At 34.9% G+C, this 13,153-nt stretch overlaps 1 long non-coding RNA gene across 3 annotated transcripts; it reads right to left on the minus strand.

The window, feature by feature from the left end:
- Positions 1–2,856: 2,856 nt before the first annotated feature.
- Positions 2,857–12,888, minus strand: LOC111048609. Of its 3 annotated transcripts, XR_005570610.1 has the most exons (6): positions 12,701–12,888; positions 11,781–12,019; positions 11,347–11,436; positions 4,817–4,869; positions 3,847–4,081; positions 2,857–3,248 (listed from the first exon to the last, which is right to left on the minus strand). It is a non-coding gene; the product is annotated as an uncharacterized LOC111048609 (long non-coding RNA). The 3 variants fall into 3 exon arrangements; XR_002605920.2 differs by lacking the exons at positions 2,857–3,248; positions 3,847–4,081; positions 4,817–4,869 and having other exon boundaries at positions 11,177–11,436; positions 12,701–12,855; XR_002605921.2 differs by lacking the exons at positions 2,857–3,248; positions 3,847–4,081; positions 4,817–4,869 and having other exon boundaries at positions 11,177–11,436; positions 12,688–12,838.
- Between the last annotated feature and the right edge of the window lie 265 nt (positions 12,889–13,153).

A 13,153-nucleotide genomic window follows, 5' to 3' on the forward strand; every position in this document is an offset into this window, starting at 1 on the left:
ACAGCTTGTACAGTACACTGTTAGAACGATCCATATCGGACGTAACTGATTGAAGATCACGTATTTTTATTAGATTCAAAAGAAGATTTTCCTTGCTTTATTGGTAGAGATTTGTATCCAATGCATGAGCTTCAATAATCCATGGACTGATCTGAGGTTCATGGAGAAAGGTGCAATAATTATTATTATAGATTATAATAATTCATGTTTATTCATTTATTTTCCATTTGTACTAGATTACTTATAATCAACATGATATTGAGATAGGAAGAATTTGGTTGAAGTAACTCAAGTTACTCACCTGATGAGCTTTTGAATACTTTATTAATAAATAGCCGGTAATTTTTCTATTGATCCACTTGTTTCATCATGGTACATTGTTCTATGATCAACGAGTAAGATTTTTGAAAGAAACAAAGCTAACAGTAGCCTACTACTGATTTCATCCTACAACAACGGAACTAAGTCAGTTAGGTGAAGGAGGGAATCAAATCCATTGTTCAATTCTATCTACTGCTTTGAATATCATGCTTCCATTAACAATTTAAACTTCAAACAATCAAATTACTGACAATAGCATGTATTCAAATGATCACTACTCCAAATTCTACTCCTACAAGACCTCGCAAATCTGAACTTAATCCTACAATACAGTATGTAGAATGTATGAAATTCTATCTCAACACTGACAGTGTTTCCAATTTGATTCTCGCAACTCGCGGAATCTGTTGGCGTTCATCAGCTGCTTGTGGTAGCAGATAGCAGCGAGGTCGCTCGAGCGGGTTTATACCAGGAAATGCGACAGATACAGGAAAGACAAACGATCGATGATAAGCGCCGAGGGATCGCGGTTTAGTCGGCGGCGAAACTTTCATCGTGAGACCCGACGACAACGAAATCGAGCGAGAAGTTACGATGATGACGGTTTGAGGACGGTGAGAGTACGGTTACTGTAATCGTGTTCAGAAGATGGTGACGACTAAGTAGTGTTCGTTATCAAATGAATTGAACACATTTGTGGCTAATTGTGTTTATTGTACTTGAATTCTTATTATTTGAGAGTTGCAGGAGAAGACTGTAGGAGAAGGTAAAGAAGCTAAAAAAGAAGACGAGAAATATAAAGAAGAAAGGTGTGGATAAGGTATAGAAAAGGATAAGGAGGAAGAGGAGTTGAAGGATGAGGAGAAAAGAATAAATTAAAAGGTGGGTGGTGACGATAAGAGAGTGATAAGAGGAGGAGGAAGGGGAGGAGGAAGAGGAGGAGGAAGAGGTGGAGGAGTAGGAACAGAAAAAGGGGGAGGTAAAGGAGGAGGTGGAGGAGGAGCAGAAGAGGGAGGAGGTGATGAAGGAGAATAAGGAGGAGGTAAAGGATGAGAGGAATGAGGAGAGAAGTGAGAAAAAGGAGGTTTAGAGGGGAGAAGGGAGATTTGAGGGGTGAGAAGGAAGACAGAGTAAAGAGAAGAAAAAATAGAAGTCATGAGTCGAAATGGAGAGAAAGAAAGGAGGAAAATAAAGGGTGGTAAAGAAGTATACGCGGAGGAGAAGAAGAAGAAGACATAGAAGAAAACAGAGGGAGAAATTATGAGGAGAAAACAGGAGGAGAAAACGGAAAGAAAAGACAGACCAATAAAACTGGGAATAAAATCAGCAAAAGAAGACGATAAGAGAGAACTTTAGGAAAAGTTGAAGTAGGAGAGTTCTGATATGAAGACTACAGAGAAGGTGTTCGAAGAGAGTGTGAGGCTGAAAGTGAAAATCGATGACACAGTGGATGCAATGGAACAGATTAGCTGGAGCTGGAGCTGAGGTTGAGGCTGAGGCAGGAACTGGATGGCAACACTTGAAGGCATAGCATAGCATAGCATAGCAGCACTTGTGGCTGGCAGCGACCTCTGCCTTTGGCCAAACTCCAAAAATACTGTTTTCTTCAAAAAACCAACTGCAGGCCAAATTCCCAACACCTTTGCCAAACGGCTCGCGACTCAATCCACCCACAAATGTGTGAGTTGCGCCACTTATGGTAGACTGTCAATATATTATTTGGATACAGGATCAAGGATCAGTTAAACTTCAGTTAGAACTAGGTGAATGAAGCTGGATTCACACAAGAATTGTGACAGTGAACAGTAAAAATATAATTCACCAAGTTTCAATGGTATTATTCATACTGACTCGGTTGGGCTGAGTGAGTATAGTCTAATGAGAACTCGTGGGAAATTTATTTTCACTGTTGAGTGCTAATCCAATTTCAGAACTTGATTGGACTCCAGGTGTCTGGAAGAATGTATATTACAAATTGATAAGGAATAAAAGTGTAAGATAAAAAAGTAGCCTTTTTCAAAATTTTGCCTCACTTGTTACTGACTTTACTGTTGAAACATGTGTGAGTACAAAAATTCAAAAAAGGTTGGCTACTTAGATTCTTCATTTTTATTTTCTGATAATTTATAGTAGACCTAACAAAAAGGTAATATTACATTGCTTAGCAACTTATCAAATAATCTAGAAGACCTGATCTCATTCTATAACTTTGAAATCATATATATAATACAATGAGATTCTATCCACTTGAATTCACAGAGAATTACTCATGGAATTCCACCATTGTCGTTTCGTTAGCAATTCTTGATAACCTGCTTGGTTAAAGACGCTGGGATTCTCAGCAACCTGACTTTATAATCATTATATTCAATTCCTGTTATTGATTTGTAGCAGCCAAAACTTGCTTGACTAAGATCGTTGTTAATAGTATTTATTACATACGACAGTGAATGTAGAATTCATCTTGGTCTTTCTCTGGTTAATAGCCGACTTCTGTTTTGATTGGTGGTCAGTTAACAGATTAAGCCCCATCAATTTGTATGCATAATTTACTTTATTCTGCTGTTCATTGATCAAGTTCCAGTTTGATGAGAATTTGTTATGTAGAAATAGAACTATATTATTCTACTAGATTAATACTGTACTATTACATTATATATTATTACTTTATTTACACATTTATTACTATTGCTGTATAAATACCACCATACATTTCAATTCTTTACTTTTCGTTCTTACTGCATTATGGATAGTGAAGACAACTTCTAGTTGGTTAGTCATGCTCACCACTGCAATGTAATTCACTCACTTATCTGATAGAACTCTAGGGACTCCATCATGTGTATCAATAATAGTATTACGTCAGTGAGAATGCACCATATTCAATCAGACATACTTCAAACATGTATGATTTGTAACAGTCTTCCCTGCAAAAAAAATTCACTTTTTCTATCAACAATGACCCAGCTTTAAAGTCAATATTAATATAATTATACTAGCAGGTAACCCGTGCTCCTCAAGGGTCTAATTGAAACTTGACAAACTGAAAACTAGAGCTACTGAAACCTTAAGGAATTTATATTAGACCTATAACCATCCACGGCAAATTGAGAATCAATAAGCAAAATTTCAATTCAATCAGTCAAGATAAGCCGGTTCTTGCCTTTATTATATTGAAGATTATGCAGGTCCAACTAAATCCAAAGATCTATGCGCTGCTGTGATAAATTTTCAGTTGAAATACATACACTTAGAACTCTTGATATTGAATCCAAGCGGTAAGTCGTATTTTTTTCCAAAAAAGCTGTGAGATGGCATCACCATCCGGTTCTAATTATTTTGAAATTTAAACCCATTCAACCATTTTTCTTCAAAATATGAATTGAACCTGATATCATACTTCGTTTGGCGCAAACCGTACATAAAGCCGGTCCATAAATTCAATGCACCCAATATTAGAGCTTCAGCGGTTGTCACTAACTTTGCAAAAGTATTTTTAAGCTATTCTAAAGGTTTTTCACTTACGTGCAAAGTTTATAAGTATATTCTCCCAGTGTTTCTGTGCATGCAATGCAAACCCGTTCTTTTTCTGCTATATACTCTGGACACTGACCACCAGATGATACATGCCTTTTTGAACTTATTGAAGAATCCATATCCACGAAGTGTGATTCATGAGAGTATGAGAAGATTACTGAACTTATGAATATGAAGCGTATCATATCGAATGGCCAGACACTCAAAAATATTATATCTTACTCTGAAATTATAAAAGTTCATGATTCAGCAAATAAATAGGAATGGACATTTCTTTCATTATCAGAAAAAAACTTGCTAATAATAATTTATAAGGATGAATTCGTGATGATTGTAATGACAGAAGAGAAAATTCACCATGTTATATCAGAGTTGTATTGAATACGTCAATCGTATTGCATAAATTGCATAAATACGTCGTTGTATTGCATGAATCCTACTTGTATGAAAATTTCCAATAGTTATCTAGTATAGTTGGGATTCCCAACGATCAATAAGTATTAGAGTATCGGCAGTTGATTCATTTATTAAATTCTCTTGAAAAACAATCGTGTTGAAAATTGTGAGGAAGGTTTCAGATCTTTGGGTTCTAGTCTAATCATCAGGTGTAAAAATAAGCTTGAGAATATTGTGGAACAATAATACATGAATATACAAAAGACCGAATAAAGTACTGTAATTATAGTATAGAGCCCAATAGTATGAGATACAGTAATAAGTACTTCATTTCCGTTGAATAACTGATAATAGTGGACTTTAAGCTACTTTAAGAGGCTACTCCATCAACAAAAGTAATAAAAATGTAGTTTCCATTACTTAAAAGCTGGTGGCATAGATTGATGACTAACCTTTCATCAGGAATGATGAAATGGTGGAATCAAAATGAGGGTCTAGAAAATAGGAATAAATAGGTTTATAAATAATTGGAATACAATGGAGGTCTAAAATACTTTCTCACCTTTTGTATTGGATTTTCATTTCCAGACATATTCAGAGATGCACTTTACCAATCTGAAACGGTTGCAAAACGAGAATATTTTGATAGTGATTGTACCATTTCAAGATAATATTGCACGCCACTCTCAAGATAATATCCAATTAACTATGCATCGAGATCTTGATTTCAATTTGATGTAATGTGGACATGCAAATCTGAATTAGAATGACGAGTATTTTTTATTGGATCCTACAATTATTTTTCAATTTTATTGAGTCAAGCTTGTCTGAATATTAATCTTTCGTGAAGAAAATGGAAACTTTTTTCATTCAACTACGTTCATAAAGTTCTCAATCATAATATTGTTGAATTAAAAATATTCTAAACAGAAATAGAAGCCTCTGAAAAGTCAGATAATCATAAAATATCATAATATTATTGCAACTTCTGCAAAAGTGATTAATGGGATAATTCACTTAAGATATCAAAATGATAAATATCATTACAAAAACAGGCAAATAGAATGGAAAACTATTTTGATATTCTGTTATAAAGTTGTATCTTATACAACTTCTCAAATAATACCGTAAACTAAAATAATCAAATTCAGATACGGTAAACTAATAATGAAACAGCTGTGAACTGTAGAAGATATTATGATAATTATACTTCTGTACAAATCAATCCAATTGAATTCCAATATCTTTATGTTGATTCAGAGATGCTTGATATCTAGATCTAGATTCCAACCTTGGAGAAAGAACATTATAATCACTTCTTATATATTTCTGAATTTCTCTTGTATCTAAGACGTTTGGAATCTGAATTATTTGTCTATTCTGATCTATGAACCTATGGAACAACACCTAGTTTTCGATTTGAAATCTATTCAAAAAGCTATCATCATTATCTAGAGAACTCAAAGGTGAGGTTTAAGAAGATTGTAAAACGAAATGGTGATTGTAACATACATCTTCTATTTAACAGATTCCAGAACATATGCGGAACTATTGACAGAGTTCTTAAAAATAAAGCCCAGAAAGAGACAAAGCTCAAATTTTATAAAGTAATGGCCGTCCCTACACTTTTGTATGGCTCTGAAACCTGGCTATCAAAGAGGAGGGAGTGGAGCAGCTTACAGGCGGCCGAAATGAGATTTTTAAGGTCAATTTATGGATGCACCAGAGAGAACAGGCTTTTATAATATCGATATCCGTAGAGAGCTCAATGTGATCTCTACACCTCAACGAGTTGACGAGAATCGACATCAGTGGAGAGAACATGTTGAGAGAATGGGAAAGGAATGGGGAACGGAAGAATCCCTAGAGCTCTCATTGCTTACAGGCCAGAAGGAAGGAGAAGTATTGGCAGACCAAGAAAAAGGTGGGAGAATGTTTGAACGTGGGACAGGTATTAATGCCCACTCCTGTACGAAGCCGACGACGACGACATTTTATCGTGTTCAACCAGAGAGTACAGAATGGAATACTCTGTGATACAAATAATGGAATGTTGAGAGGAATACTTTACTTTCTACACTATCTGGTTCTATCAACGTGAGTATATTCCACAGGCCAGTGAAATTTTAATTCATACATGCTTATTCAACAAAATGAGATCCACTAACTTTGAAGTTAGAAATTTCGAGTAATTATTACATGAATCAGCAATTTGAATAGATTGATGTTTTTATTTTATGTTTCAGTTTGAACAAGCTCATTCAGCGAATAACGTAAAGTTTCCAATTATAATAGTGCCATGATTGCTAGCCTACTCTGAATGAATTCTTCATCATTATACAATAATATTATCTGAAACGAAGGGTGAAAAGTTTGAATATGAAACAAAGTTTGATTGAGTTTGATAAGCTACTCTACTGATCCCACACAAAAGCGAATATATCCATCTTGCCAATAATACGTTCATTATAATTATTAAATTTTATGTTATTCCTACTCCACTTCTAGGAATATTATTGTTTGCAACAAACTACTCGGCCACAGTTATGAACGATATATTTTCAGGCAGCTACTGATGAGACTGAATATGAAATAGTAATCATTCACCCATGTTGTACATTATAATGTTGGGTTTTGTGAGATTACAGAGCAGCCTCGTCATAGAAATCAGAGCTGTTGTTGAGAAGTAGTTTATTCTCTGTGGCGCTCATTAACAATATTTGCAGACAGCTTGTAGAATATTTATCAATGTGGATATGATCCATGCTGTTCATAATAATGAACAGTATTTGCAGACACTGGTAGAATTTTGATAATACAAGTTTGACACATCCTGTTGTTGATAATAATGTTTGGCGGGTGGATTGTGATCTCAGCTCAACCTCGTCATAAAAATCGCTCGTCTGCAACGTGTGTCGTTTGGCCAAGCAGGGCAGAGCCGTTCAACTTTGAGTCACGATTTTAGTATTTTAAAAAGTTGGGCGTCAAAAGTTGGGCGACTCTACTATGTTCAAAACTCGGCATCCAGGCTGTTGAAAACTATGCGCTTAATTTATCATAACTGGATGCTTGAACAATGAGATGGCGGGCCAAGAATATTAAAGTTGGTTGTTCATGATGTGGGTTGACGATGTCGCTACTTCAACACTGGATCACAGTTTCGCAGTTTTGTGACTGCTGTTTATAACTCTACAACGTATATTAATAGTGCAAACTATCATTGAATATCAATTATTTGATCCTGTCATGATCACAATTTCATTGAATATCCTACTCAATATGAGTTATTCAATTGGAAGAAATTGATATTGAAATAGTATTGAACTCCAATCAAGCAACTTCATCAGCAACTCAATTTCACTGACAATGCAACTTGTTATAATATGAGCCTAATCAATAATAATGAGAATAGCAAAAAAGTACAAATTATTGAATCACAATGCTACTCATAGAGTTGTTAACATCGGCGTTGAAATTTACTGGCACAGTCCCCACTACACTGTTCCACAGTGCACTCAACTTTCTATTTAGAAAGTAGCAAGGTCAGCAAAGTTTGGAGTCAGGATCACCAGCATAGACCGCCAGGACCTAATATGTCAATACAGTCACAAACAATGTTTTCTCGTTTCTCTGCAAGTTTACACAGAACTCACTAAGCTCCTAGCTTCCTTCTCCTCCTCCTCCCATTCAACATCATCATCATCATCATCATCATCATCGCCATGATCGTCGTCATCATCATCATCATCATCTTCTTCCTTTTATTCTATGTCTTCTTCTTCCTCTTCTTCTCCTCCTTCTTTTATTCTACATCTTTTTCATCTTCTTCTTCTTCTTCTTCTTTTACTCCTTCTGTTCCTCCTCCTACTCCTCCTCCTCCTCCTCATCCTTCTACTCCACCTCCTCCTCTTACTCCTCTTCCTCCTCCTACTCCTCCTCCTCCTCCCACTCCACCTTCACCACCATCTTTTTTCTTATTTTCCCTCTTCTCCTATCATTTTCTCTTCTCTTTTTCTTCTTTTTTCTTTCCTCTCTCTTCAATCTTCTTTCCCTCTTCACTATCACCAGTCATTTTCCTTCCAAGAGGAAGGAAATCTTCCTCCTCATCTTCTTCCTCTTTTCTTCCTCTTTTCTCCTTCTTCTTCTTCTCTTTTTTATCCTATTTCTCTTCTCCTTCTCCTCTCATCTCCTTTACTTGTCTTTTTTCTCTTCTCTTTCCTTTCTCCAGTCTTCTTCTTCCTCTTCATCATCACCAGTCATTTTCCTTTCAAGTGCTCCTCGTCTCCTCCTTTTCCTGATTTCTTTTACGTGCTCTTCATCGTCTTCTGCTTTTTTCGTCCTAGTTTTCTGCTCTCTTCTTCAGCATCAATCTTTTGTTTCCTTCTTCTGTATTTCTCTCACCACGTTTATCTTCTCCAACCTCAACCAAGTTGACGTCTAGCTGAGCTGACCATAGATCTGATAAGCTGCCAGTAGTTCATGGTGACGTCGCTTTCAACTTTCCCGCGCCCGGCAAAAAGTTAAATAGGTAGCGAGTGCCGAGTGGAGACTGGATAGAGTAGAGATTGCAAACAAAGTTAACCGACTTGAACAAAGGTTGACGTCTGGATCTTTATTCGATTCAGGGGAGTGACTGTTCCCATTCCATTCTGAGTCCTGCTGAGGATTATCTGTGGTTGAAGAGATTTTTCAACAGGTAGTGTGTTCTTAATTTGATTTATGACTTAATCTAACTCAGTTCTGAATTCAATTCTTTTGAATTTACTCCGTCCTTGTCTAATCTACCTAAGCGAAGTACAGGATCAAGTAAGCGAAGCGGATAGGAGGTTTCTAATGAACTAAGAAACTCCCCAAAGTTAATTCTCCAGAATGGAGTCGGGCTAATTGAAGCTGTCACATATCGATTGATATAATCCATAGAATGCTTCCACAAATCACTAGATATTGCTTTTTTCTGCAGGCTGAGGTCAGTCACATACATTTTAATAGCATTGGCTTCAGATCTGATATTTGAGAATACTCTCTAACATAAAACTGCACGTTTCAAAGCAATGATAAGAAACTATGACTTATTATAATATCACTAGCTTGCCCGGCGAACTTCGTACCGTCAAAAAGTCAATGTATATCATGTACACTTGACTTTATTAGTGAATCATGAAATTTATCTGACAATCAATATTTCCATTTACATCGCAAAACGGACTTACTATGTGCTTAGTCATGCAGCATTATTATTCCGAAAACATATACTCCTCAATCAATAGGTAGTAATATCTATCAGTAAGGTAATGAATCAAAAAAATAATAGATATATTAGTGTATAGATATAATAGATATATTAGGTTATATCAGTGTTTCAAAGATGAATTATTTTATGAATTCATAGTTTCCGATTGTCAATAGATGGTCCAGGAAATATGCGATGTACGATGAATTAGGTACACAGAGTTCCATAGGCCCATTCTTTCCATCTCCCATTTTGGGATGAATATAAGCTAAGCTAGATTAAAAAAAAAATGTAAATTAGTCTGTCGTTTTTCAGCAATTAATGAATGCAATAAGGACAACTATCTTTTCCCAACATTATAACATTCCCAATGATAGGGGAGTGATAATTATTTGTATAGGTCTCCTAAAGAACGATTATCTACAGCTGGTACTAATCAATTAAACTAGCTTCAACTCCAAACTACCGTTTTAATACCAGTACACAATTTATCACAGGGTGACGTGTTTATCATACAGCTGATAACTTTAGATGCTAAATCATATTATCACAATTTATGATCTTGAATCATGATCATCTTCCCGTTCTTCAGTAGCCACTCGGTTGAAAATTTTGAAAACATAGGTCTGTGAAATGGATTCATAAATAATTATTATTAGCCCCCCTATTAAAACTTCTGGTCAGAAACCATCCCCAAACCATCACACAACAGTTTTCGAGTCTATAGGAAACAAACAAACCTACAAATTAACAAACAAAGAAACAGACATTCATTTTTATATAATTATATATATATATATATATATATATATATATATATATATATTATATATATATATATATATATAGATAATGAATCAATATTGCGGATCTTGTTTTGACATGGACTGAGATTCGTCGTGAAAGTTGTTCCAAGTCTGCTATCGAATCGAACATACCATAACAGTGATAAAAATATTCGAATCTCGGCCCGGGCAAGATATTTTTCTCGGGCCACTCTCGTGTTCAGGATGGACACGTTATCCGTCCGTTCCAACTGCCAAAAAACAGTTGTCAGGTCATATCAGAGGCCCTGAAATTCATCAGTTGCGACCTGGAAACTTTAACATCAGACCTGAGACAGCCAGGTCACTCGATAGTAATGATATAATAAGAAAGTATAACTCTGATCCTGTAGTGAAATTAGTTCACATTAGTTGAAATCTAATAAAAGTGGAATCTGATCGTATCTAACAGCTTGATATGAATCGATATCAAAGACTACATTCTTTCAAATGTAATTGAACACAAATTATTGAAAGACAACGTGGAATTGAAATTTAAGAGTAATCTTCATGCGGTTGAAACTGCTTCCAGGAATATCCTACTCAACCAGTTGACATGTAGTCTTGTAAGGTACATTCTTGAGAACCTTCTCAGTTGAATAAGCTTTATTTGCTTAGCTCTTATAATCAATCAGCCATGTAATGTTTGCGAGGTAACCGTCCCTGACTAGAATTGTTTCAAGGATCGTTCAAAATGTATCGCTCATCACGGACGTCTTGTCTATTTGCCAATCGCCGACTCTTGTTTTGATTGGTCAATCGACTATCAATCAGCGAAATTGGTCTATATAATGATTCTATGAATAATTATTGTATTTTGCTGTTCGATGCTTAAGTTTCAGTTTACGGGAAATTGATCACTTTAGAATAAGCAGCAAAAACAATTGTTATATATTTTAATAGATAATGTTACATTAATCTACCAAAAAATATTATTGTTCTCCTCTTAAGTAGAAGTGTCTACTTCACATACATGTGGCTGTGACAGCTTTAAGTATTCTGTAAGAAAGCAAATTGACCAAAATAAAACGTAATTACCAGTGCACTGTGACTCATTCATAAACCGGCGGCCTTTTGCGATAATGACTCAGACATACTTTATAGATGTATGCTGAGTAACAGTTCTTCCTGCAAAAATAAATGCATTTCTTCGATAAATAATACGCTTTCCATCAAAATCAAATACGTATATTAAATTCCCAATATACTAGCAATGAAATCAAATCAGTAAATACAATAGCTTGAGTGAGATTAGACTATCATTCGGGCTTACTCATTCAAAAATGTCAAATTAACAATATTGCTTCCCAGAATATAAATGTATGAATGAAATCTGTACTTATTTGACTCCATCCCTTTTTTTATTTCCGTGAACTTCATATAAATCAATAAAATTTTACAGCCTCCGTAAAAGTCGTATTACGTAAAAATGTAATAAGTAATGAATAATATTTCAAGTAATTTTCACTCACGTGCAATGTCTGTAAGTATATTCTCCTAATGTTGCCTTGCATTCAATGCATACTCGTTCTTTCTCCATTGAATAATCTGGACAATGTTCATTATTTGACACATCTCTTTTTGAAGTAATTGAAGACTCATTATTCCGGAGAGGTGTTCCATGTGACAATGAGAAGATTATAGAACTTATAATCAATACTCTGCAAATCATATCGAACTGTAAGGAAGTCAATATTTTCTATGTTCAAATCTGAAAAGAGAAAGAATCATTATAAGTTAAGGCGAACAAAATTAAAATTTCACACATTACCAGAGATAATGGGTAGGTTGAAAGGACTAAGAGGAAGTCTTATTTGAAGGATGGTGAGCTGAAGATTGTACAGAAATTTTAGTAGAGAAAATTTAATTTGATGAATTACGAATAAAATTATCATTACGAGCAATTGTTATAAATCATGGTTGGCTGGAATTAAAGTAATCCTTACTTACATTTTCAGAGGAAATCGGTTCGCAACATAATGGAATATTGGCTTGTTATATTACTAAGCGTCAAGGAGAGGCCTAGGAGACGTATCAACAGTGGACGGAAATTAATTATTTTGTACCTTGAGAAATACTATGAAACAATACTCCAAAAATTATCTAGTAGTGATTTTTACCAAACAGTCTGATTAAAGTACTTGATTCATGTGGAATTATTCATGAAGTGTGCTTTATAGCTAGTTGTAAGGCTAGGCTATCGTATCAAGACGTGATTCGACATGATACGACGTGACCCACGTCTGCTAGATGAGTTACTATAATTTACGATCATATTATAATGTTCACATTGAGACAAAGCTAGCTCTTTATGTAACTAGTTTGTGGGTTTCTAATGAAAATGTATATAACATTAGTTTCCAATTACAAGTTGCTTACAATTTCAAATCACCTTTTATTCCAAAAATGATGAATTGGTGGATTGATAAAGATGGAATCACCACTTCCAAAGAATTCTGTAATCAACTATCAATCTGAGATGTTACTTGAGTTCCATAACAGACTAGATTAGATAGAAAGTAGTGTAAATTGGTAAATCTATGACAAGAATATGTGTTTTGGACACGCTTATTCAAATTTGCTCATTTTCAATTAGATCTTACAATTTATCATTCTCAGTGAATGGAGATAGTTGGAATTAATTTTCTAGGTAGATGTTTCAAACTTATCGATATAGAAGTTCTTGATCTGATTGAATTTTTAATAGCATCCTTTTGATTCGAGAATGTTGACCTAGAATGAAAAATGTTATAAGAATATAATAATATAATTATCATCAATGCTCCTATCATAACAGTAACAATGAAAATCAATTAATATTACTATTTCAAATCTGTAAACTTGT

Source organism: Nilaparvata lugens, chromosome 2 (assembly GCF_014356525.2).
Source record: "Nilaparvata lugens isolate BPH chromosome 2, ASM1435652v1, whole genome shotgun sequence".
Classification (NCBI taxonomy): Eukaryota; Metazoa; Arthropoda; class Insecta; order Hemiptera; family Delphacidae; genus Nilaparvata; species Nilaparvata lugens.